This window comes from Pyxicephalus adspersus, chromosome W, assembly GCF_032062135.1.
Source record: "Pyxicephalus adspersus chromosome W, UCB_Pads_2.0, whole genome shotgun sequence".
Lineage (NCBI taxonomy): Eukaryota > Metazoa > Chordata > Amphibia > Anura > Pyxicephalidae > Pyxicephalus > Pyxicephalus adspersus.
In genome coordinates this window covers 2,165,360-2,192,377 of record NC_092870.1, presented here as the reverse complement: position 1 = coordinate 2,192,377, position 27,018 = coordinate 2,165,360, and the positions used below count along the sequence as shown (strand labels likewise).

Here is a 27,018-nt window from a genome sequence, read left to right as displayed (position 1 = left end):
GGTATGTTAATTTCTCTAAATCTCAGGCCTTAAATATTAACATTCTGAAACATCAAATTTCATTGGTAAAATATAAGTTTAATTTCTGTTGGGAATCTCAATCCCTTCAAAATCCGGGGATTCAACTGACCCCCACATACCATTCCCTGTTTCAAGCTAATTATATTGCTCTATTAAAAAAATCTATGTGGATCTTTGTTATGAACGAGGTGTGGACCCACTGTGCCGCTGGCCAGGTAAACTCTAGAGGGGCGTAACTAAGCAGCTACCCGGTTTTCACTAGAGCCTCTGATGGTGAGGATAGGCTTGGCTGCGGGGTAGCTACCAGGTGCCACTCCAGAACAATCCCCAGGCCAGTGGCAGCTGACCACAGGAGTCAAGACCAGGGTGAAGACAAGCAGAGTCCAAAAGCGTAGTCCGAGATCAGGGTCAGGCAGCAAACAAACAAGGTCCAAAAGCGTAGTCCGAGGTCAGGGTCAGGCAGCCAACAAGCAAGGTCCAAAAACGTAGCAAGGTCCGGTACACAGGAAAGCAGTCAGATGAATCACTAAACACAGGGTAATGCAGGTAAGCCAGAGATTGCTCAGGCAACTTCCTGTGGTAGGAGGTGCCTTTAAATACCTGCAGGGCATCAGCCATAGGCTGAAGGAAACAGAGGGCGTGTGTGTGTTACCTCAGAGACACACCCACACCAGAGCAAGTCTCAGCATGAAAGAAACACTGACATGGAACACAGGTAGTGGATTACCTGAGAGATAGGACCCTGCGCCCGTGCCTGCGATTAGGAGCAGCGGCGCCGCCACGGCCTGCAGTGCTAACAATCTTAACAACTGGGCCACTGCTCCCACCATCTTGGTTGGGCCGTATAGCCGCAGTTACGATGAATATTCCACCTTGGGTATTATATATTGGGTAGTATATTAATATACGAAATATTATTTCGTACTCTTCCAATTTATATGTCCCCCTCCTCAATTTTAGCTTCTCTTTAGGCTAAGGTTATGAATTTTATCTGGGGTGGTAAGCAAGGTAGGATTCAGAGACAGACTATGTTGGCGCCTTGATCCCAAGGTGGTTTGGGGGTACCTCCGTTTAATCACTATTATTTGGCTGCCCACATATCACAACTTTCATACTCCACATTGCGAGGTCTTAAACCGCAATGGGTAAATATGGAGGAAACAGCAGTTATAAGGGGAAGTTTGGCATCGTTGATGTGGATTTTAAAGAAACTTAGAGACAAAATAGGGGATGCCCGACATTAAATCACTCTTTGTTGTTATAGGACAAGCTTCAATCTAAAATCGATCTGTGCTCATCACATGTCCCTCTCGCCCCCATTTGGAATAACCCAGAATTTTCCCCAGATAATAATATAACAAGATTTCACTGGTGGTCTAAAAGGTTTTTAGCGTATTTATGATATCATAGACAATTGCGATATGCTTAGTTTAAAATATCTTACTAATACAAAGGAGCTTTCAAATAATAAATATTTTCATTATAGGCAAATTAGATCCTTTGTATGCTCTAAAACCCAGTTAGCCCCACACCCCCTATGTCTTACTGCTTTTGAAAGATTCTGTAGAACATTAGTGGATACAGAGGACCAAATCTCGATAACATATGGTATACTGAGGTTTTCCCCAAACAAACTGAAATATATGCATTCTTGGAATAGAGATCTAGGTATGTCATTTACTAGGGAGGATTGGAATGACATGGCTTACTCACCTTGAAAATATCATTCAACTCTGCCTTGGTGGAGGCAAATTATAAGGTCATGCTTCGATAGTATTTGGTCCCTGAGAGGATCTCTAAATATCATCCTTCATCCTCACCCTTATGTTTTCGGGGTTGTGATACTGATGGAACTATAATGCATATATGGTGGACATGCCCAGTGGCCCTAGTTTTTTTGAAAAAGATGTTTGATATAATATCAAAGGTGCTAGGAAGAGAGGTGAAAGTTCCCCAGAGACTGCATTATTTAGCAAATGTAGCCCCTAAGTCCTCCACAAAACTTGAAATTAATGTGTTGGTAGCTCGGATCACTCTGGCTAAATCATGGAAGTCTAGGATACTCTACTCTAGGATACTAACAGGCCTGTTCAATGGCAAGATGGATTGGATCATGGTTAATGATGACTCACACCCTTAAAAATCAATCAAATTTGACAAGGTCTGGGATCCATTAAAAAGATGCTGTTCATCTATTTTGAATAATTAAAATTGATACTATGTGGAAAAACTGCTTTACATATTTTGGTTGGTTGCGCCCTCCCCCCCTCCCTTACTGTAATAATCGTTGGTGTGTTAATATTTTGTTTCGATTATTTGTTTTTGACTATTTTTGTTTAGTTCCACTAAACCCTTTGAAAATTTAATAAAAATATTGAAATATTAAACTAAACTAGTTCATAGTTAATGAAAAATTCACTTGCACTTGTACTGAAAGATTAGAAATAGTGGAGCTCATATGGAGCCAATAGGTTTTACATAATTTGAAATTATAGTCACACGTTTTTAGGGGCAAAAGTTTTTTGGTTGCTGGTAAGCTATCACTCCCCTATTTCATTTTTTATCCATTGTCTCCTAGTTTTGATGAGGTTGAATTCTAAAAATCTTAAAATAATTGGAAGTCTATCCCACTCCCTATTGTAAACTTTATATCAGGATAATTATGTAAAGGTTAAGAGATGTAACTCAAATATATTAGAATAATAAAAAATAAAAGCCTAATTTGAAAGGTTATAATGCACTATTTGCCCGTTTTGTTTATTTGTTTGTAAACGTGTTTATATAATTCCTTTTTTAACCACCTGAGCATTACACTGATTTCTAGATTTCTGTTCCAAAAGCGTCACAGGTTTTCATGAAATTTTTTTTTTTAAATTGTAGACCTGTAACTTACAGAAATATGTCCGAATTAACCAAAAGAGCAAAAATATTTAGTGCGAGAAATTACGGGCTTAGCGGTTAGGGGGTTAATATTCAGGAGTTTATACTTTTGTATACTGAACTTTTTTGTCCATAAAGGACAGTGTTGTGCTTATTTGTTTGGAAATTTTTTACCTTCTCTGTTATATTGAAAAACTTAATAAAAATATTGAAATATAAATGTTTTTTTCATACAAAGGATTTATTGTTACTCTAGGACATTTTATACAGTAAAACATTTGAAAATTAATTGGGCAAGCGGTTAAGGTAAAAATTTACGCCTATAGCTTTTCCTAGAGTGTTCAGTGTTAGGACAATGCTCCAATAGTCAGCCATCATATGTACATTCCATCTACCCTGATACCAGGTGTGGAATTTTTCACCTTGCTCATCACTGACTGCACCAAGGATTTCCGTGAAGTTAGAAAGATGGCTATGCGAAAAATGCACCTTGATGCACATATTGCAACCAAACATTTTGTAGCTCTCCAAGTTTTTGGACAATTTCTGTGTAATTATTTGCTCGTGTGTTTCCAAGAAAGTCCTTGACAATGGCTTTGAATGATAACCAAACATTCTTTTCGACTTCTGACATTGTCCTGATGAAATGTTCATCTTTGATGAGCTGCCAAATCTGTGGACCATCAATCACACCGGCCTTTATTTTTTCAAATGACAGGTTAGGAAATGCCAAAATGAGGTACTTGAAACAGTCTCCTTCAGTTGGCAAAGCTTTAATGAACTGCTTCATCAGACCCAGTTCCATGTGCAGAGGCGGGAATAAAATATTCTTTCTTTTAACAGGTGGCTCATGTAGAATGTTTGGATCACCTGGTTTTAGGGCAGATCTTGGAGGCCAATTCCTTTCCACCCAATACCTCTAACGAGCTCTGCTGTCCCACATGCAGAGAACAGGGATACTTGGTGTATCCATGTTGTTGACCAAAAAGGAAGCATACCATTTTAAGGTCAACACAGATGACCCAATTGTGTTGGTGATATTGCAACATCTCAATGACTCTTTATGTCTGCATATTCTTCACAAAGAGAAACTAAATGGCCAAGTAGGACTGACCCAAATATATTGCCATTGTGAAGGAGGCCACACTTTAAGCTCCGCTTTGAGCTATTGATGAATAGTCGCCATTCAGTTGAGTTATAGATTGGAATTCCCAATTCCTCCAATAAACCAGGTATATTACGACAATACACAAGGCCACGGACAGTTCTAAAGTACTGCAGAAATTCAATTTCTCTGGTTCAAAAGAATACCTTCAAGTTTTTCTCATGCAGTCCTGATGCTAGGAGTTCTGAAGCCTTCTTCGATTGTCCCAAACCACGTGCCAAATCACTCAACTCATGCTGATCAAATCCCCTTATGAACGGAATCCTCTTCAATTTCAGACTCAATCATTGTTGACACCTAGTTCATTACCATAATCATGTTCTTCAAGAGACGGTAGTGTAACGAACTCCATCACTGGGATTTCATCTGAATGAGCCACTGGGCGTATAGCCGATGGTAGACTAGGATACTCTATGTTACATTTATTTTTCTTGATATATCCTGAAATTTTCACTATACAAAAGTAACAGTCCCTGAAATGATTTCCTGGCTCTCGCCAAACCATGGGTATACCAAATGGCATCTTATCACGTGTTCCCTTTGTCCACATCCGTAAACCCTCAACACACTGTTTGCACACCTTATGAGGGGCCCAAGAGTTATTTTGATCAACAAGTTTAACTTTGAAATATGCCAAATAGGCATGCTCTACAAATGGACTTATGTTCGCCATTTGACTGGGAATGGTGAAAATGCCACAGATATAACAAAATGATTCAGGGTTGTTTAGGCACTTACGATGAGAAACAGCAGAGACAGACATGACCTGAAAGAAGGGAAATACATGTGTAAGTAGAAAAATAAATTTTGCTTATTCACTACATAGAGCAGCGCACAACCTTTAACCACACTGTCTTGCATGTAAATTAATAGCCTATACAAATCAAGGCTACAGTAATCACATTGATATAAGCGGTAAAGAAAAAACCTGACGTGATAGAGAAGGTTCGATCACAGTTGTTAGGCTGAAGAATATGACAAACAGCCTTTACACATACAACTATCAAACTGCTGTTGATGATGATGTCATAGTACACACACACACACACACACACACACACACACACAGTGATAAGAGGGGGACACTGGCTGTCCTGCCCCCATCTTGCAATCACATGCATGATGCTCCTAAAACATCAACACATTTTATGATGGGTGACTTTCCCCTTTTATTTAATGAAAGGTGTTTTTTGTAAATTTTTAGGGGAGGACCGCTCAAGTGCTCAATCTCATGCATGCCCAGTAAATAGCAGTTTTTTTTTTTTTTACTGCTAATGTGAAATATGTAGAGATATGCCAGTTTGCCTCCCCTAATAAAGGGTTGTGCCACACACCTAATAAACGTAAATATCTCAAAAAGTAAAGCAATTAAAGGCAGGGTATTTTAAGGTGCAGCAATATATTGAAAATAAATCAAAGATTAAACATACACAATGTTACATTCACATTGATATACATATTAGTTTATACTGGTCACTCCCGCTGAGCAACATAAAATGGGAAACCAATAAACTAGACAGTAACTGCCTCATCAACAAGAGGATGCAAAAAAAAAAGTATTGTGGCCCAACGTGTTTTACCTCTTCGGGCTTCTTCAGGGGACTTGGTAGAGGAAATTTGTTCAACACCTGCATACAAGCATATTATATATACACAGCATTATGTACCAAGTAAGACAGTAAAATATGGTAAGAAATCAAAAGTCAAAGTGATGGCAATCATATTGCATAATTGTAGTACATCAATAATAATTATAATTTTTTTTGTATAAATCATTATTAAGTGAGAGATATGGTCCATGAAATGTTTGTGCTTAGTATATTAAATATTGCAGTTATGTAGGACTATATATATTATAGGGTAATAGTCAAGAACACTAATAACAATAGATGTTATGACATTATCTAGGCTTCTAAGACTATTGGTACTTACTTGGAGTAAGTGTTGATCATAGTAGTTGATATCATGAATGTGTGCAAAATGATAACACCACATTGTATCTAAAGCAAAAAAAGATGTGGAGGAGGGGGGATAGGGGGAGGTGATAAGGGAGGATAGGGAGGGCGGGAAAAAAGGAGGATAAATAAATGCGGTTAGTCAAGTTTACATAAAGTGTATATAAAGTCAAAGGGAATGGTAAAAAGTAATATTATTAGTATAAAATAAGATCGTAATTGGTATTTTTATATTATAAGAAGTAAATTGTGAACACAGTTGAAAAATGAATAATGTGTTTTATAATGCTTAGTATATTAATGGAAGGAGTATATATAGTATGTTAGGTTGAAAAAAGTCCATCAAGTTCAACCACTAGGGAAATAAATATATCCCAGATATAAAACCCTTTAAGACAATTCCTTTCAGATTCCATGAGGCAATCAGATGTTCCCTGGATCAACAATCTCTGTTATCTTTACTTTAAAACCGTAATACCCAGTTATATTCCGTGCTTCTGGAAAAGCATCCAGGTTCATCTTAAAGCAAATTATAGTAGTTGGTGCAACTACTTCCTGAGGGAGCCGATTCCACATTTTCAGAGACCTTACAGTGAAGAGTCCCTTCCTTATCCGGAGATTAAAACTTCTTTTCTGCCAGACGCAAAGAGTGCCCTCTTGTTCTTTGTAATGATCTCATAGTGAATAATTATATATATAAGAAAGTACTTTACTAGCTTTAGATATTGAGTGTAATACTAGTAAAGCGTCAAAAGACTCTTAGACTAAACAAGTTAAGTTTATGGAATAAATGAAAAGGAAGCAAGTAATAGTTAAGAGTGTTTTAAACCACGGTACCTGGATCTAGGCATGTTCTAACCAAAATATCTACCTGGGGGGCTTGTACAACTGGGCATGTACAATTACATCATTGTTAGAAAAGTTTCACAGCTATGTTTGTATATGAATGCTGCATGTCGTTCTGCAGCCTAACATCTCTTCCAGTACAAACCTCCATATCTCCTAAACAATATGTTCTACTGACCTGAAATTTTCAGGGTACACAGGACCCCCAAATTTCATCTCCTCACCTATACCAACTTTCAAAATATGGGGGTCATAATTATAAAAACTAGTGAAAATTGAACATCAGGGTTGTGGTTTTAAAAGTAAGTGTGTCTAGAAGCCCCGAAATTAAACATACAAGTTATGGACCCCCCTGGGGCGACTTACATAGCAAGGAGATGGGAACCCTAAATTTATACCTACCTGTCACAAAACTAGAACTGTCAAACTAAAGTACCCTGTTCCCTTCCCTACTTTGAACCCCAATTTCTCTGGAATGGGGAGATGTACAAAACCAAAAAAGTAGGTGCAAGTGGGGGACACCTGTGACTAACAACCCCTAAAAGTTCATCATTAGGCCATCGTCAGAACATAAAGAAATCTAACCCATCAAAAAAAATCCACTCCGTTACACATTGCTGGATGCTTCTAACACCTGAACCTCAATTTCTCAGAAACGAGGTGGTGCAGGTGAACAAAATTAGAGGTGCAAGTGGGGAACACCTGTGGCTAGCACCTCCCAAAATTTCATTTTTAGGCCATTGTCATGACAGAAAAGTCTCTGCCAATCAAAAAAATCTCCCCAGTTACACATTGCTGGAGGCTTCTTACGCTTGAACCCCAATTTCACAGGAACTGGAGGTAACAGGTGAACAAAATTAGCAGTACTAGTGGGGGCCACCTGTGACTAAAATACCCTAAAATTTCATTGTTAGGCCATCGTCAGAAAATAAAGAACTCTGCTCATCAAAAAAAAAAAAATCTACCCTGTTACACATTGCTAGAGGCCTCTAGCACCTGTACTCCAACAAGGGGGTACAGGTGAAGAAAATTGGATTTGTATGTGGGAGAAACCTGTGGCTAACACCCCCTAAAATGTCATCAATAAGGCATCGTCAGAACATTAAAAACTCTGCCCATCAAAAAAAATCTACCGTTACACATTACTGGAGGCTTTTAACGCAATTTCCCAGGAACAAGGGGTAACAGGTGAACAAAATTAGCAGTACTAGTGGGGGGCACCTGTGACTAATAAAAAAAAAATTATTTTTTTTTTTTTTTTTTTTTTTTTTTTAAAGTGACCAAATATACATAGGGAAAAATTTGAGAGATAACCACATCAAAACCAAGTCCCAAAAAAGAAAACTAAGGTATACTCTTGAACAATCGGTAGACTGTTCTCTCTACCTTCCCAGAAATCGCTTTACAAGAGAAAATATAGGGGAAAATAGAATTACTGCTGCCACCTGCCCAGTACCAAGCTCTAGATGCCATACTAGACTCAAGCTCAACTAATTGGTGCAAATCTGCCAGTGTGGCGCTGTAGAAATTCCCTTCTATGATGTCCCAGCGTACATTAGGAATTGGGTACTCTAGCACTTCATCAGCACCTCGGTGAGCCGAATAAACAGGTGGTCCAGGTTGTTTTTTTCCCAAACTGGCTCCAAAAGGCCACTGCTTCCTTGTACTGTATTGGTGCAGTCTTGAAATCTACTGTACTCAGGTAGAGTTTTTCACTGTTAGCTAGATAGATAGATAGTCAGTGTGTTGCATACACGCAGCCAGAGGCAGGGTACCCTCCCTGACTGCATGCACAGTATCACACTTGTACTGAGAGACAGACACTCAGACGCAGTGTATACTGCAGTATATATTTTGTATACTGTGCTGCATATTTCAAGCATCCCCACTGATGGAAAGTGCTGCATACAAAACACACACAGCGCACTTGCATTTTTGGTGTCAACCCCCCCAATAAAAAATCCACTTACTATACAAATTTACACTTTGTGAAGCATATTAGCTACAAGGTGAAAACAGGTAATGCTCAGCTGCATGCCCCACTCAAATTTGCTGGCAGCAGCACGGCTAACTTTGGTGCCAGAAGGAGGAAAGGCAGTGGAGGAAGATCGAGCAGTTTGAGTTTGCTTCTTGGGCGGAGGTGGTCGCACAAGTTTGTTTGGGTTTTTGCCTCGTTTCAAGTGTTGAGCACACAGTTTGCAGATGACCATAAAGTTGTCATCATTATGGACATGCCCACAGGGGCGAACATCTAACTGGGCCGAAAGGTGTTCTGGAGCTGGTGCTTGTGGCGGCGGTCCGCGGTTGTTGAGGCATAGCTGTGGTGACAGGCAGCTTCCGACGATGGACAACTATGACTTGCCTCACTGGTACGTGAAGAACGCAGTGTGGGCAGCTTTTACCCTCTTTCTCCCTCTCCCCCTTTGAGGTAGCACATTTTCTGGCAAGGTGCACCTGACAACCGACAGTTGGTTGAGCAAGCATGGAGTGGGAAGATATATTTCCTATACAGCTGGGCAGCATGGTGGCTCAGGGGTTAGCACTCTGGCCTTTGCAGTGCTAGGTCCAAGGTTTGATTCCCAGCCAGGACATTATCTGCATGGAGTTTGCAGGTTCTCCTCATGTGTGCATGGGTTTCCTCCCACATCCCAAAAACATGCAGTGAAATTGGCTTCAAAAAATTGACCTTAGACTACAATAATGACATGACTATGGAAGGGACATTAGATTGTGAGCTCCTTTGAGGGACAGTTAAGTGACACGACTATGGACTTTGTACAGTGCTGTGTAATATGATGGTGCTATATAAATACTGTGTAGTAATAATAATACAGCTCACTGGGTAACTTTGGTGGCAGCAGGGGAAGATGCAACTGCAGCAAGGCCTGCATACCTACCTCCACCCAAAGCACATCGCCATGCAATCTTCTCCTGACTCTTGTGCCTCAACCTCTTCCTCCAGAGACACTTTGCTGTGGAGACCCAGCACCTCCCATTCGGCAGTATCTGTTCAGCGACAGCAGCAACCTGCAGTTTGATATTTCGGTTCACAATTCAGACGTCGCCACCCAGTCCTGAGGTTGCGAAGCCTAGGTTCCCTGCGTTGTGGGAAAAAAACACACATACCTTGCCTAGCTCACGTCATGAACCTGATAGTACAGCGCTTCCTTCGGACTTACCCAGGCCTCCAGCCGCTGTTGCTGAAGGCCAGACAGTTGTCAGTGCATTTCCGCCGGTCGCACACAGCCAGTGCCAGATTGGTGGATTTAAAGTTTGTGATGTGGCCACACGTTGGAATTCCACCTTTTACATGCTGCAGCAGCTGGCTGAACAACAGAAAGCGATGGTGGATTACGTGGCAGAGTCTGGTTGTTTCAGATGTATAGCTACACTACCTTTCTTCAGTCCTGCAGAGTGGATGCAGATTGAGCACTTGTGGACTGTATTGTCACCTTTTGAAGAGGCGACCAGGATGACAAGCAGAGATCAGGCTTGTGTCAATGACAGCATCCCCATCATATGCCTGCTGGAACAGATGATGGTGGATCTCGGACACGACAGAGCGTACGCTGCATCAAGAAATGACGTTTCATTTTGATAGATTGCAAGTGGTATCAGAATATCCGTATTTTTTTTTACCCTGCCTCTGGCTGCGAGTATGTAACACACTGACTGACTATCTATCAATGTATCTATCTATCTAGCTAACAGTGAAACACTACCTATCTGAGTAAGTAGATTTCAGGACTGCACCAATACAGTACAATCCAACAATCTATCTGACTAATAGTGTGAGTGTGACACAGTCTAAGTAAAGCAGTTATTTTTACTTTAACAAAGCAAGCCAAGCAGCACAGAAAGGTTGTGATGCTAGCAAATCTCTGTCAGGAGTGGTAAATGCAGGCACAGCCCGGCCTTATATAGGCTAATGGCTGCCTGTGTGGCATGCAGTGACAAACAGCCAATCAGCTGCCTGCCACAACAAACATGGAGGGGAGCATCCCTGCTGTTATTGGAGGGCCCTAGGCATCATGGGAGAGGTCCCTAGGCATTGTGGGAGGGTCGAATTTGGGGCGTCGAATCCAACAAAATCCAGGTCGGGTTCGAACGGCCATATTCGGGTCAAACATTAGGACAACCCGAATTCAAACAACAACACTAGTACTATACAGTATACAGAATTATTGCATGTTCAGTATTTTTGTTTTATTTGTGCATTCTTGTTTAAGCTGATTTTTGCATTTTTTATTTAATTATTATTATTTTTTTTTTTACATGACTGTTTCAAACGTTATTATATATATTCAGGATATCTACTAGCCACTAAATCTATAATGGTACACTATTCTTCATTACCATTTCAATAATGTGGTTTTTGGATTTTTCTGCTGTCATTGTTATGGTAACTTTGTCAGATATAAAGAATCTTCTTAGTTGTGTTTGGTCTACAGTAGATTTATGAACATTTTTTAGCCCAGAAGTAGATAGAATATTTTTATGGATATTTTTCTCCTTCACAACTTCGAACACTTTAGGATGAAAACGCTCCAAGTGTCTTTTTAAATTTGATGCTCTTGTAGGTGCATTTTTGTTAGACCCACTGAAACTGCTAATTTTTGCATAACATTGTTTTTCACCATCAAGAACACATTGGCACACGTGATGTTTCCCATCACTTGATAATGTAAAGTGCTCAAACAGCAGACTTTAACATGTTGGTTGATACTTTTTTCCATTAGGAATGGGGTGCCGCTATCACTAAAATTTAAATATAAAATATGTTATACTAACTTAATGTAAAAACTTGATACATAATGCTGTGAATATATATATTATGCTTGTATGTAGTTATTGAACAAATTTTCTCCAGCAAACCCCCAGGAGACACCCTAGGAAGCAAAACAATACTATTTTTTTTTTTTTTTTTTTTGCATCATCTTGATCTTGATGAGGCAGTTACTGTCTAGTTTAGTTTAGTTTATTGATCTCGCATTTTATGTTGCTCAGCGGGAGTGTCCAGTATAAACTAAAATGTATATCAATGGGAACGTAACATTGTGTATGTTTCATCTTTGACTTTCAATATATTGCTGCACCTTAAAATACCCTGCTTTTAATTGCTTTACTTTTTAAGATACTGCTAATGTACACCAAATCCTAAATTCATCACACTATTACACTACTACAAATGATTACACTCTTAAAACAATAACACTAGGCAGTAGGATCAAAATACACAGCCCTAATGATGAGACACATAATGGAGTAGACCAAACACAAGGAACATTTGACCAAATATGCTTGTCTTACAGAACAGGGTAACTCGGCCTTACAGAGCTTATTTAAAAAGCAGATCACAGCCTGCAAAACTAGTATGGCAGCTTACTGTGGAGTGTCCTAATGCATATGTAGCCTTGGGGGTGGAAACATGGATAAGATATCAAAAGCACAAATTCTACCCTTGGGCAACAAAGTCGGATCTTAACAAAACCACTGTATTCTTCAGATCAGAGACCCTAAATCACCAGTTATCCAAAACACAAACACCATTTTCACAATTCTTGAGGATTATTATAGGCAAATATACACTGCGTAACCCACTCAGCCCGGCACCCAATATGCCCTACTGCTGCAAAATCCAACCAATTTGGAGATCAATTAAAACCAAACTTCATAAATGGTCCACCTCTTTCCTATTTGGTGTAATCAAAATGATACTTTTCCAAAAAATTTTATATACTATTCAGAGGATACCAGTATTGTTGCACCAACAGAATTTAAAAGATCTCAGATTTGAAAGATGCTCAAATCTTATTGGGGGGGGGAGCAGGCTAGACCGAGCATGCACATCTTGCATCAGCCAGTCAAAAATGGAGGACTACATTTTCCTAATGCGGAACTCTACAATTGGGCAGCCATAACAAGAAACATCAGGAACTGGCTACATGATACTCGATCTTGTACAGACCTGGCTCCAGACCAATAACGGTTACCTTCAATTAACCTTAAATACATTCTGCACATGCATAAGCTGAATAGCCACTCATCCCTACATCTCCAGCTTAATGGTAACCCTGATTCTCCCACTACATTGCAGGCAACAAGAATGGATTTCCATTCAAATGACAATTAAGTCTTTTGTTAATGGCCTGTATCCGATGCAGCTATATCATCTCTATATACCTTTATGAAAACAGAATTTTTTGCATACCACCAAATCTGTTCCTATGTGACCAAAATTCTTAGGAATCTGAGCGGGACTGGACCAATCCATTGGATAGGAGGTCGTCAACCCTGAACCTGTGTAAAACAGGGGATACAAAACAATCCTGAACTATGAAAAAAGACAGACAGGTCTGAGCAGATAAAGCACCTATTTTCCAGCTAGAAATCCTACCAACACTGATTACTGCAGAGCTATTACCTCTTCTATGTATAGGGAAATAAAGTAGTATTTAAATTCTATAATGGGGCATATGTTTCCCCTCCTTACTCCTTCCACATGCAGATGAAAGAGTCCTCCAAATGTTTAAAATGTGGTGCAGCAGCAGACCTGTATCATATGTTCTGAAACTGTCCCTTAATTCTGGAGATCAATAGTGGCATTTGGAATACATCACCTGTTGGAATTATCTCCTGCTAAGCCCAACACGGACATTATTTGGGGCCCCGACTGAACAACAGGTTCAGGTAGCTAAGGGTTGAGGTAAATTAAGGATTATATCGTTCGTAGAAAAAAATAAAAATAAAACAAACACCACACACACTACACAAATAGATATAGGCAAAACCTCCCACTCTATTTTTTAGAAAAACAAAGACATGTTTTTTCAAATGGATTGGGTGGAGGCTTTCATAAAGGTGACTCTATATACTAGAAAACATTGTTTCAACTTTTGACCAAACCTCATGGTAAGTCTACTGCTCCAATTGCATTTTGGTTGTATATACATGTACCTTGTAATGTTTAAGATTCTTATTTTGATGTGATTTACATATGACTACCCACAGCTATGTACCGTACCTATAAGGAAACTGATGTATTCTTTTAAAAATGGTATGTTGGGTTTTCCCCAATGTCAATTCCTCACAAAAATAAAATAGGAAAAAATGCTAGTGGTTGTTCAGATTACATGTTATTGTATTTACATAAAAGTTAAAAGGGATTAAAAAGAAAAAAAACTGAATATGTAATATTTTATAGAATAGTAATCCTGTAAAACTTCCCCAGGTTGTATTATCTATCACTCCAGATGCACCTTCAGGCAAATTCACAAGTCAGACAAAAGAATTAGAGATTTTTTTTTTTTTTTACAAAAAAAAAAAAAAAAAAAATGTATATGAAGATAAATCTTTAGTACCACTTTTTCAAAGCCAGGATTGAAGAATTGAGCCCTAAATGGTGTGTAAACAGCTTTTCCCCCCCAAGTAACCGATCTTTCAAGTACTGAGAACTAAAGCAGTCCTGAGGTGCTTGCCCACAGATCAAAGCAATCTGCATTTAAAAGAGGTATTTACAGCAGCTTCTTGCCCTACATTCGCATTCCACCCGCAAGCGTTTTTTTGGAGAGCCAGTAAGGCCAGCCAAGCCAAAATTTGTATCCATCTTCGTACTTTCAACATCAACTGGGTCAACTGCAAAAGAAAAAACAAAACTCCATTAACATACCCAAACTTGAAAGAGCATTCCAATCAATTCATTTTGTTTTTTCTTCATTTTCCCGATTATCAATAAACACGTTGTATACTTGAAGATTAGGTTTGCACTAAAGAAGAGAAGGTAAAAGGAACTCACGTATACATACAAACCAGTTCAACACTCCAACTAACCCCCCCCACAAATTAAAGGGATACAATTAAAGAATATACAATATATGAACGCAAGTCTTCCACTATATCTCCACATCAATTTGAATTAGCAATATGCTTAGCCACAGCATTATGAAGTGTTAATTCTTACAACGTATACCAATTGTGGCCATTAAATGCCTAGGGAGTGGGGAGAACTATATAGATCACTACTGTGGTCAAAGGAACTCATCAAGATCAAAGCCGCTTTCATAAAAACTGTTAAATCGCCATGAAATATTACAATAAAAAAATTACTTTGCTTTAGGAGTGTAAAGCTACATAGACACACTAGACTATTTTTGCCCAAAACAGACGACGGATAGTGTTGACCAAAAATCTAGTATGTGTACTCCCAGATGAGCTAGGAAACCACAGGGCAGAAGACAATACACCAGGCAAATGGTTTGAAGCCAGGTACTGGCCATTTCCCCATTTCTCAACCTCTTTATGGCACTCAAATACCCCAGTAGCATAGTTCTCCCTAGAAGGTTTTAGTCGTTTGCTCCACAAAACAGCTGTGCTTTAAAAACCCACAACTTAGCAGCTCTAATCTTCTGAATGGACCATGGAGGGGCTGCTCCTTCTCAGCTGCCATCCCAGCTGCTGCTGAGAGGTGGACAGAGGAGCACAGCAAAGCTAGGATGAGATTGTGACACAGGGAGTCCACCATCCTATAGCTTGTGCTGTGTGTTCTATTGAGGGGGTCTCAAAAAAGCACTTGCATCTAAAAGCCCCAAATTGAAAATGCAAAACTAGGGGTCCCTAGGGCCACTTACAAAAGCAAGGAGCATTGAGGTGGGACCCTTACATTTTTACCTGTCACAAATCTACTGTCATACTATGCTACCATATCTGCTTCTCTTTAAATCCCAATTTTTCTACAGTGGCAGTGTACAAAACTGAAGATGTAGGTGCTAGTGGGGGTCATCTTTGTCTAACTTCCTCAAAATGTCTTTACTATAGCATCATTAGAACTAACTCTGTGCTGCCCTGTTAACACATTACTGCCCACTTCTGACACTTGAACCCCAATTTTTCTGAAATAGGGAGATGTAAAAAACTGAAAACTTGTGGGGAACATCTGTGGCTAATATCCTCTAAAAATCTATCACTGTGGCATCATTAGAAGATAAACTACCTACTAAAATTGGGGTCCAGGTACTGAACATTAGTCATGTGTAACAGGGAGGTGCATTTTAATGGGTAAAGTTTTTATGTTGTAATGACGCTATGGTGATGGAAATATGAGGGGTGTTAGCAACAAGTGTTCCCCAATAAGCACATATTTTTGTTTACCTGCACCACTCTGTTCTATAGAAATCGGGGCTCAAGGTAGAGAAGTGGACATATGTGTAATGGCAGCCAGCACATTTGGATGGGCCAAGTTTCCTATGTTCCAATGATAACTAAATTTTAAAGGGGATAATACACACGTGTCCCCCTACATATTCGGTTTTCTACACCTCCCCATCCCAGAGAAGTTGTGGTTCAGAGAAGAGAAGCAGACAGACTAGCATAGTATGACAATAATAGTTAGGTATAAATTTAGGGGCCCACTCCCAATACTCCTTGTTATGTAGGAGACCCGGGCTGCCCAATTTGCATTTTTAATTTTGGGCTCCTAGATGCACTCTTTCGAAATAGCAATCCCAAGGTTCAATTTTCACAAGTTTTTAAACATGTGACCCCCATATCTTGAAATTCTTTAAAGAAATATTGGTTACTAGTAGCTAGAGAGTACCCTGTAACTTTCATGTCATTATGACCAACAGTTTAAGAGATATAAGGGATTGAAGAGGGTGAGGAGTTAGGCTGCAGAATATGACAAGCAGCCTCTACAGACACACACAGCTATTATACTGCTGCCGATGACATCATTATACACATAAGTTCCCTTTAACTAGGGGCACATCTGAAGTTTGAGGCTGAATTCACACTGCCGGCAGTTAAGTCTGAATATGCCCAGCACTTACAGCCTGTTTCCAATACCAGGTGCCTAGCAGTTGCCAGTTATCACTTGAGAGCGATAAATGGCACAGTTTTTCACTTTTCATGTGAACTAAGCCTAACTTGGTGACACTGTTATACTACAAGGGATTACGCTCTTAAAACATGGAACACTAGGAAGGTAAATTAAACCCTGGACAGTTGGGGCATAATACAAAAGATGGAAAAATTAAGACATCATAATGGGGCAGGCATTAGAATGTTGAAATATGGGGGTAAGTAGAACACTGTCAATAATAGGGGTTACTGGAAACCTATGGTACAAACAACTGGAAGCACTAACTTTGCTGTCTTGCCCTGCCCACTTTTTGACCACCCAGCTGGAAAAAAAAAATTCTGGGAAGAACACAGGGAGCCTATACTTACACTGTGGTTGACAAAGTGCGATATATTCCCATAGTGAGCAGCATCTACAGTGTAAACATCTTCAACGTAATCCAGGTCAAACAGATAAGTTGCCCCCTGTCTGTCATAGATTTGTCCTCTATGTTCCGCCTCATCAGAAGTAATTATCTGAAATGCAAGATAGGAGAGACATCTGCGCAGAAAGGTCAGTTACCCTTACAAATTAAATTCTGAAATACATGAGGTGCCTGCCACACACACACACACCCACACAAGGGATGCTCTATTCTCAGCTGATAAGAGCTGGTCAGAGGGAGAAGAGCACAGCTACAATAAGATCAGGACACAGGCTGTTGCTGACCCATTGTCTAGCTTGTGCCGAGTCTCCCTTGCAAAAAAAAAAAAAAAAAAAAAATTAAAAATTCATATATAGTGTAAAAATGTATCTGTCCGTGAGGGCGTGTGTAATGATGTCTTCAGAGCAGTCCGAGAGCCGTGTATAACTGCACGTCATTCTGCAGGCTTACAGCTCTGTGTATAAACCTCCATATCTCCTAAAACATGTCACAATGACTTGAAATTTTCAAAGTGCACAGGAAACACCAAGTTAGTAGTAATCACAATTTCAGCACAATTTTGCAGCTTTTAAAAATTTCAAGATATGGAGCTTAGAACTGTAAAATTTCATGAAAATATAACATTGGGGTTGCTGTTTCAAAAGCAAGTGCACCATTTACATAGAAATGAGCATTGGGATGTGGCCCCTAAATTAATATCTACCTGTCACACTATGTTACTCTGATCTGCTTGTCTTCTTTGAATCCCAATTTCCCTAGAATGGTGGGGTTTCCAAAACCGAAAATTTGGGTGCAGAAGGTACACCTTGGTCTACCCCGTCCCCACTAAAATTTCATTACTATGTCAAACGCACTGCCCTGTTACATATTACTGCCCACTACTAACACTTGAACCCCAAAGGACAGAAAGAGAAAGGGAAGCATAATCCCTGGAGGTCTTTAATTTGCATTTCAAATTTTGGGCCCCTAGGTGCACTTTCTTATGAAACCGAAACCCAAATGTTGAATTTCCACGTTTTTAAAATTTGTGATGCCCAGATGTTGAAAATCTTTAAATACATTTTGGTTATTAGTAGCTATGAGAGTCCCGTGTACCCCAAAATGTTCAAGTCATTACAATCAACAATTAGGAGGAGATCTGAACGATTGAACAAGGTGAGTTGTTAGGTTGCAGAATGACAAGCAGATTTGACACACACGCTATCACACTACGGGTGGATACATTTCACAGGCAGTTTTTTTGTTTGCCCATAGTATATGGGCAGTAATGAGGGATTGGGGAGGGGGGGGGCTGGGGTACTGGCTGTCCTGCCCCTATCTTGCCATCATACACGATACTCCAAGCAACACCACATTTTAACATATAAAAGGGTGACTTCCCCCTTTTATTTTTTAGAATAGAAAAGTGTTTTGTTTTGTTTTTTTTTGTCGGAAGGAGGACCCCTCACCTTCCGTCTTTACTGCCATGGTGTTAAGGTTGCAGGGTAAATGCACAGCCTCCTGGATATTTGTGTCACATATTCCAGGTGGCTGTGGGCTGCTCCTTGTGCTTACCTGACATCAAGAATGTATCATCAGGGTCTTTCCTATAAAAAAAAAAAAAAGTAAGTGCTCAATCTCCCGCATGCCCAATGAGATCAGCACTTAATGGAACAGTGAGCATTGTAAAGAAGAGGGAAGCTAAGCAAGCATGGGACTCACTGGGCTCAGTTCATGGACAGATCAAAGTGAAATTTTTTTTCACTAAGGTTTTGCCTTACCTAGCTTTAGCGCTAAGAGGCCACATCTGAAGTCAGGCTGAATTAACATTGGCAGTAAGGTTGCATTTGCTGCGTTTACTGATTGGTAACAGGCGGTAACACGGCTAGGCACCTAGAATTGGTAAAAGGCGGTAAGTGCTAGGCACCTAGGATTGGTAACAGGCGGTAAGTGCTTTTTTCACTTGATTCTTTTACAAAATTAGCCCAGCAGGCCCATGCTGGCTAAGTTTCCACCTTTTCTCTAATGCTCACTTGTACGTCCAGTGCTGCCTTGCACTGCACATGCATGAGATTGAACACTTATTTTTTTGAACACTTATTTTTTTTACATAATAAGAAAGCCTCTGAAGGTGCATGCACACAAGGAGCAGTGCAGAGCCTCCTGGGATATCTGTCTCGCGGATTTCCCCCTTTACCAAAATGGAAGTGAAGACTGAAAGGAGAGGTCCTCTCCACAAAAGCGTTAAAAATTTTACATAACAAAGAAAGTCACTCTTTATTATGTTAAAAATGTGGAGATGCTTTAATAGCATCATGCATGTGATATCAGATGGGGACAAGACAGCCAGTGACCCCCTCTTATCACTGTCCATATTCTATATAAAAACAGTCTGTGAAGTTTATCCACAGTGTGTAATGTCATCGGCAGCGCAGTGTGATCGCTATGCGAGTGTAAAAGCTGCTTGTCATATTCTGCAGCCTAACAGCTCGCTGTGTTCAAACCTTCATATCTACTAAATTGTTGATTGTATTAACTTGAAATTTTTAAGTTACACGTGGAGGCATAGGAAACCGAAACTGTAGGTGCAAGTGGGGGACACTTGTGGTTAAACCTTTCATCCCCATGACATCAAAACATAAAAAAAAAAAAAAAAACTGTCCTTTAAAATTCACTTCCTTGTTACACATGACTAACCTTCTTGTGCCTTAACCACAATAAAATTTAGTGGGCAGAGTTCATTTTCTAATGATACCATAGTGATGAAGTTTAAGGGGAATGTTAGGCACAGATGTTCCTCACTTGTACCTATATTTTGGTTTCTTACACCTCCTCATTCCCCAATTGAAGTTCAGAATGTTAGTTAAGTGGACAAGAATGTGTAAGAGGGCAGGGAAGCCCATTTTATTGGGCAGAGTGTTTTATGTTCTAATGCTGTAGTAATGAGATCGTAAGAGGAGAAGGTGCCCGACACTTGCACCTATATTTTCAGTTTTGTACCCCCACCTAGGAGAAATTGGTCTACAAAGAGGAGAAGCAGGAGATAGGTATAGATTTGTGACAGGTAGGTATATATTTAGGGGCCCTACCCCAATGCTCCTTGCTATGTTAGTGGCTCCGAGGTCCCCAATTTGCATTTTCAATTTAGGACTCCTAGTTGCACTTTCCTCTGAAACAGCAACCCCAAAGTTCAATTTTAATAACTTTTTACATTTGTGACCCCCATATCTTGAAATTCTTTAAATCTGGGGGGCTGAAATTTTAGTAACTAGTATCTATGACGGTCCCCTGTGCACCCTGAAAAATACAGGTTAGGAGGACACACAGCTCTAGCAGTGGATACATTTCAACGGCAGATTTTTTTTTTTTTTTTTTTAAATAGAAATCCGAGCTTGTGCTCTGAGATGGGGGCAGGGCTGTGTGCGCTCACCTCTCATCCCCACAGCAATCCTCTGAACGGATGACACAGAGCACGGACAGCACAGACCAGCCTCACTTGAGATCTGTGCGGAGGATGAGAGCTGCCGAGGAGAGCTGGGCAGGGTATTCACAGCAGCCGGGCGGAGCAACTGGCTAAAACCCTCTGGGGAGAACTATGCACTACCACAAGGGATTAGACTATTAAATATGGAACACTAAGCAGTTGTATTAAAATACACAACACTGAACAGTTTAAGAATAATAAAACAAACAAAAAAAAAAAAAAAGGAAATTATATATATAAAAATATAATACACACACTTTGAATTTACAGAACAAAACAGATGAAATTCGCCTCAAGAAATGCTATGCAGGCCAAAACAAATCATACATGCATTTTGCCTTACGGTAACTTTGCATATTGAAAGAGAACCTTTAAAAGACAGAGACAGACATGGAAGCTTCAACTGCTGACAGGTTTTATAGAAGTGTAGGCTTCAAGCCAGCCATTGTGATGGTAGATATCAATTTATAGTCTACATGGAAAATGCCACACTGATCCACAAATGTTCCAACAGATAAAATACTGCAGAAAAGTTTACCACGTTACACAGCCAATTCTTTATCTCATTTAAGGCCTTTGTGCAGCTCACCTAGGCCTTCTGCAGCTCAGCCTCTTAAGCACAAACAAATGCAGTATATGTCTGCAGCACGGACTGTTCTATGTTCAAGAGGTGCAAGATTGCTTCAAGGAATCATTTTACAAATAAAATGTTTGATTTGGTGTGGCTCAAGAATTTTGTATTGTTTGTTCTGGATCCCCTGGTTTAGGGGTAACCCTGAGCTTTTTCAGAGCCCAAACAACTTTTCAATATCAGGATTGTTTTATAGAAATGCATTTGTTAGATATAGGTTGGATACAGCACCTCCAACTCAAATATCAATGTAAAGAACACAGAACGGTAAGAACGGTAGTTATAGCAAAAATAAATATTTCTGACAAATGCCTGTCTCTGAAAGGAGAACTTCTAGGCCTCTTGATATTTTAATTTTTCGAGGAAAAGCTTTCACAAGGGGGTAAAAGGTAAAGTGTCAGTGGCTACCACCTTACCTCTCCAACATATTCCATTACAAAGCTGTTTCTGCGAATTTTCTCTAGTGCCCTCACACCCCATCCCCTTCCATCAGGGGTCCTGAAAATACAGAAGTTATACTGAATTCCCTTCTGCACTACTCGATTTGAGCAAGACAGACCACATCGGCAGAGAGAATTGCATTCGTAAATCGGAAAGCCTGGCTTCACTATCACTTGCCCTTCTCCATTATAAGCAAATTTGTGCTGGAAACCTCCGGGGCAGCAACTATGCTCATCTGTGAAACAGTCCCGACATTTGCAGCCTTTGGCCGACTTTGTAATGGTCACTCCTTCCCCAGCCCTGTACTCATTTATGTACACAAAGTCTTTAGGCGGACCCTCCAGATCCACTTCATTTTCAACTTTTATAAGCCCTGGGTGGGCCCGTTTGGAATTCAGCTCCTGCTCCCACAAACGAAGCCGTTGCCTTTGCCTAGCTTTTAGCATCACATAGTGTGAGAGGCTGGAGTCTAATCTGCAGGGACAGCGGGCAACCACTTCTTTTTTGGCGCCAGCAACCTTTGTTCTTCGTAGGAGTTCCAGATCCCGGTGAAACTGACGAAGAAGGGTAAAACATCTAAGATTGCGACGTGGTTCCCATGAACACTCAGAATCTGGGTATCCTTTCCATTTCACAAGGTAAAATTCTTCCTCCTGTAGAATGAAAACACCATATATTTAGGCAAAACCTTAATGACATTCATATGACAATATCAATGGAAGCTAAAGATTTACCTCCAGTCTCTGCACTAGGGGATCTGTATAAGTAGCATATTTACCTGTACCCTCTTATAATCACACAAATATTCCACTTCAAAATTGCAGATATTTCTTCGGTTCACCCCAAGAGCTGCACATGCTCAATTCGACACAACTCCTGAAGATGAGACTCTGTGGACAGACATTCAAACGAACAACCTAAAGAAAATGAACTCCTGTATCCAATCCAATACAAAATAATAGAAAATATATTTATGTGGTTTTGTCTATAGGTATGTGACGTTGGACGGTTGGACACTAGGTGGACACGTGGTGTTTCAGGTAGTAATCCCTTCATGTGAACTGCTACATCATAGAGGGCATTTTTGCAGTATCAGTCTGGTCATAACTCAACACAATTCAGCTCATTGGATCAACATAAATAGCAGCTAACAAGATTTGATTATCCAGTAAGAGGAGATATCTCTTTTCTTCATTGAAGATACAATGCCATCAGCTATTAACCCCTCCACTTTTGTTCAGGAAATATATCAAGCTCTTCTGTTTCAAGAATTTACTAGGTGTTAAATCTTCAGATTGCAAACTCTTGGTGACAGTAGAGAGGTCAGAAAGTAGATTTTCCAGAGCTTTTACAGTGTCCACTGGCTTTCAGTTAATAAAACATTTTCATTGTCCAGTTCTTTAAAAAAAAAAAAGTCTTAGTTTAAGCAAACGCTTTACTCATTTTCCTGCACGTCTTCAAAATGGCATCTGTTTTAGGGGCCCTGGCTGCAACAGTTACTTGCTACTTTGCCAATTAAAGTGACAGCATGACGATCTTTCAATCCATCTCTTATTGCAAGTTGCAGAGTATGAACAGCAACGCATATGTTGAATAGTAGTACACTTAGATGCTTCTTCAACAATGTTATCCAAAATGTCACTCATGAGAACTCTCTTCCTCTAATATCCGTCTGTCACTTTCTCAATTGTGCTCAACATATTAGAAGCAGTATCTGTCAAAATACATAGAATCTGTTGCTTTCTAATTTCAAAATCGTCTAGAACATCCTCCACTAACTTCTGAAGATAGTCACTGGTGTGATGTGCCTGGATGTCCTTTACTCTCAAGGTTCGCCTTATTGTTTTATCATTTTCATCAACAAATCTAACATTAATAGCAAAATAACTGACGTGTGCATACATTCATTTTTATGAAGACAAAACGTCCCTTCAGACCTTTTCGTAGTTCTTCCATTTTACATTTACATACTTTCTCTTTACAGAGAAACACCAAGTTTTTTAGCCATTTCTCTATTTAGGCCTAAAAAGGCTGGCTGTGAAAAGGATAGTGGTACACTACTCTTTACTACCATTTTAATAATGTGGTTTTTTATTTTTTTTTGGTGTCATTGTTATGGTAACTTTGTCAGATATAAAGAATCTTCTTAGTTGTGTTTGGTCTGCAGTAGATTTCTGAACATTTTTTATACCAGAAGATGGAATATTTTCATTGATATCTTTCTCATTCACAACTTCTAACACTTAGGATGAAAATGCTGCAAGTGTCTCTTCAAATTTGTTATACTAACTAGTATATTCTTTGATTTAAATAAAATATTTACACATAGTCCTGCACTACTGCAAACATACATACAATACCGCACTACACACACACAAATAAGCTATAGCCCTGCACAAAGTTAGACATTATTTGTCCTATACAGAAAAACATATACAGTATACTATATACAATAATTTTTATATATATATATATATATATATATATATATATATATATATATATATATATATATATATATATACACACACACACACATACATAATTTAAAAAAAAAATTTCATGAAAAACAGTGGATCACTTTTGGTACAGAAATCTAGACCTCAGTGTAACGCTCAGGTGGTTAAAAACCTGACAGAGCAAAGGCACAGCAAGGTAGCCCAAAGCCATTTCTGCATCCCAAAGCCATTTCTGCATCCCACTTCTCAGCCTTAGAAATGCACAAAAGACAACAATATATATATTTTGGTAAAGTTTGGTGTAAATCAGCAAAGTCTTTATATTCAGTTGATTGGATAGAGGAAAGGTGGAGATTCTTTTCTCACTGCAGTATTTTCTAAAGAAATGTTTTAAAGCCGGGTGGGAAAAAGCTCTAGGTGGGTGGCAACCCCTGTATTGTGACCCAACTTTTCAGTAGCCACCTGAAAACAGCCGGGTTGTGCTGGGTGAAGTTCTGGGGAGGACACTGCACTAGGTATTCCCTATAGTAGAATGACCCATTCCTTAGCAGCCAGAAAGATGACACACAAAAATAACAATTAGGAGATCATAAAATGTACAAGTGTACTTTTTTTTTTACATTTTTTAAAAATACTGGTAATTCCCCATTTTGCACAAACAAGGATTCCCATGTGCTTCAGTGATGTCTGTCACCTGTTCCCATCAATTTCTTCCAAGGGTAATCACATGACCAAGGAGTCTACTTAGCTGCTGCAGAATCTCCCTCATCAGCAGCATCTAGCTCGGCTGGCCAGCACTCCACTAATAAAATATATATATATATATCATACTCTGCCTGACACATAGCAATTACATCACTGGCAAGTTTCCATCAGCAACTAAATCACAGGCATGCTATAGTCTTTCGTATCTACTTTAACTTTCTCTCCAGTCCCACCACCCGGCTGTTTTTAGATGGTTATTGAAAAGTTGGGTGACAAAACAGGGGCTGCTATCCACCTACAGCTTCTTCCCACCCAGCTTAAAAAAACACCACAGAGAATATTGTACCTATGCTATCTGTTAAGTCAAGTGTATTTCCCTCTTAAGTAACAAACCTCTTGCTATAGATGGAGCTTTTATTGACACGTGTGAGATTAATCAAATGTGGCTTTGCTAAAGTTTTTACCTTGTGCATGAGTTTAACAGCAAAACGATTAGCATAATAGAAAAGAAACAATCCAGGATGAGAGTTTCTACCTTTCAAACCAACCAATAAAATGAATACATTTAGCACAGTATAGAAAAACAGGTAACCTTTTTTAGCAACCTATTTCCATGAATAATGCCCACTTAATTATTTTGTCTAGTGTGAATAAACTATTGTCATTATCATGAGTTCTTAACTATAAAAAATATTTACAATGTTTGAAAGTCTGGTAGAACAATGGTCTTCTGGTCACAAACTTGATGTATATTGAGAGATCAAAAGGTCCAGAGTCCAGAAGTCCCATACTTTGAGACAATGTGGAAAAACATGAGATGTACAGTAGGTGATAAAGTCATTTGTGCATATGAGGTAAAAGCCTTGTATATAGTATAATTTATGATTCCTTCATATATAAAATCATAATCATCACATTACAATGAACATTATATTACACCAGGGATTTGTAGTAGCTCAGATGACCTTGCAGTCACCATACAGCAACTACTCCATGTCCAATTATAAAATTATTGACAGAAGCAGCAAGATTCAATGGAAGTGTCAGCCATGGTACACAGGTATTGCAATATGAAGGACTATGCAAGGCATTACTTATATTTGTATCATTTTGTAAAATGCATCCCAGCTGTTTCTGGGAAAATAACTTCTATTTGTGATCACCGCCAATGCTTTCCAGCAGCATTAGTACGACCCAGCCAAGACTTTGAGTGATAGGGGTCCTGAGGGAAGGAGAATGCCTGTATACAGCTGGAGGAGCACCCAGAGAGGACTAAATCTAGTAGTGCTGGAAGAAAAACTCCAAGAACCTCGATTATACAAACAGCAGCTCGATTTACGAGTGTGGGTACAGTAAAAGTTCTAAATGTCTATATTAAAGGGGCACTGGGTGGTCTTTAAGCACCATTAGTCTCTTGTAGAAGACTCACAAACTTATATCACAACTCCATTTGTATTGAATTATCTAAGGATAGACTTAACCGGAGCTTAGTGGTAAGCGAGAATATGAGAGCATCGATGGCTCAGCTCTTGCTAAGCACAAACTTTTTTGCATTTACCCTCTCCTACCGGCCACCGCCTCGCCTCGAGTACCCTAAAACCCCCATATTCCCCCTCACTGCCTCTGCGGGTCACTCACCACAAACTACGCCTAAATTCTTCGCCATGTTGCGCAGGACAGTCTCTGCACTCCGACAGCAGTCTTTAGTCTAATTGGACTCTAAGCCCTGGTGCGGGCAGCATGGCCAGGCACTGATTGGCCGCATACCGCGTGACGTCACTTTTGAGGAAGGCGCGTAAAATTGCGCGCTATTTCACTAGATTGCAAAGGAGGCGGAAAAATTACAGACCTAGCGTCAAGGTTGACGACCCCCTCTTTGGCAGCCATTTTTGATTGGCCTCGTATCTGAATAGCATGAAAGATGGACTACAAAATGATGGCGGCCGCGTGAAATGAGGGCACATTTTGTGCTGCTCCAAACTCTAGTTGGTGAATATTGGAATCTTCAATGAATAGCTGGTCATAAAATGATGCCTATAGATGATTTCACTAACGGTGGGGGTCTTTGTCAGTTTGACAGCTGAGCCCCATTGATTAGATCAGGGGAGCTGCTTTTTTGTCATGTGTTTATCTGCATGACTGGGCTGTCAGTGTTGCGGCTTCTAATTTTAA

At 39.6% G+C, this 27,018-nt stretch overlaps 1 long non-coding RNA gene and 1 pseudogene across 1 annotated transcript; one reads left to right on the top strand and one right to left on the bottom strand.

Moving 5' to 3' along the window:
* The first annotated feature begins 202 nt into the window (after window positions 1-202).
* On the top strand, window positions 203-505 carry LOC140342856 (uncharacterized). The gene is made up of 2 exons (XR_011923179.1): window positions 203-402; window positions 450-505. It is a non-coding gene; the product is annotated as an uncharacterized lncRNA (long non-coding RNA).
* A 2,430-nt stretch (window positions 506-2,935) lies between these two features.
* Window positions 2,936-26,512, bottom strand: LOC140342901 (histone-lysine N-methyltransferase SUV39H1-like; annotated as a pseudogene).
* Between the last annotated feature and the right edge of the window lie 506 nt (window positions 26,513-27,018).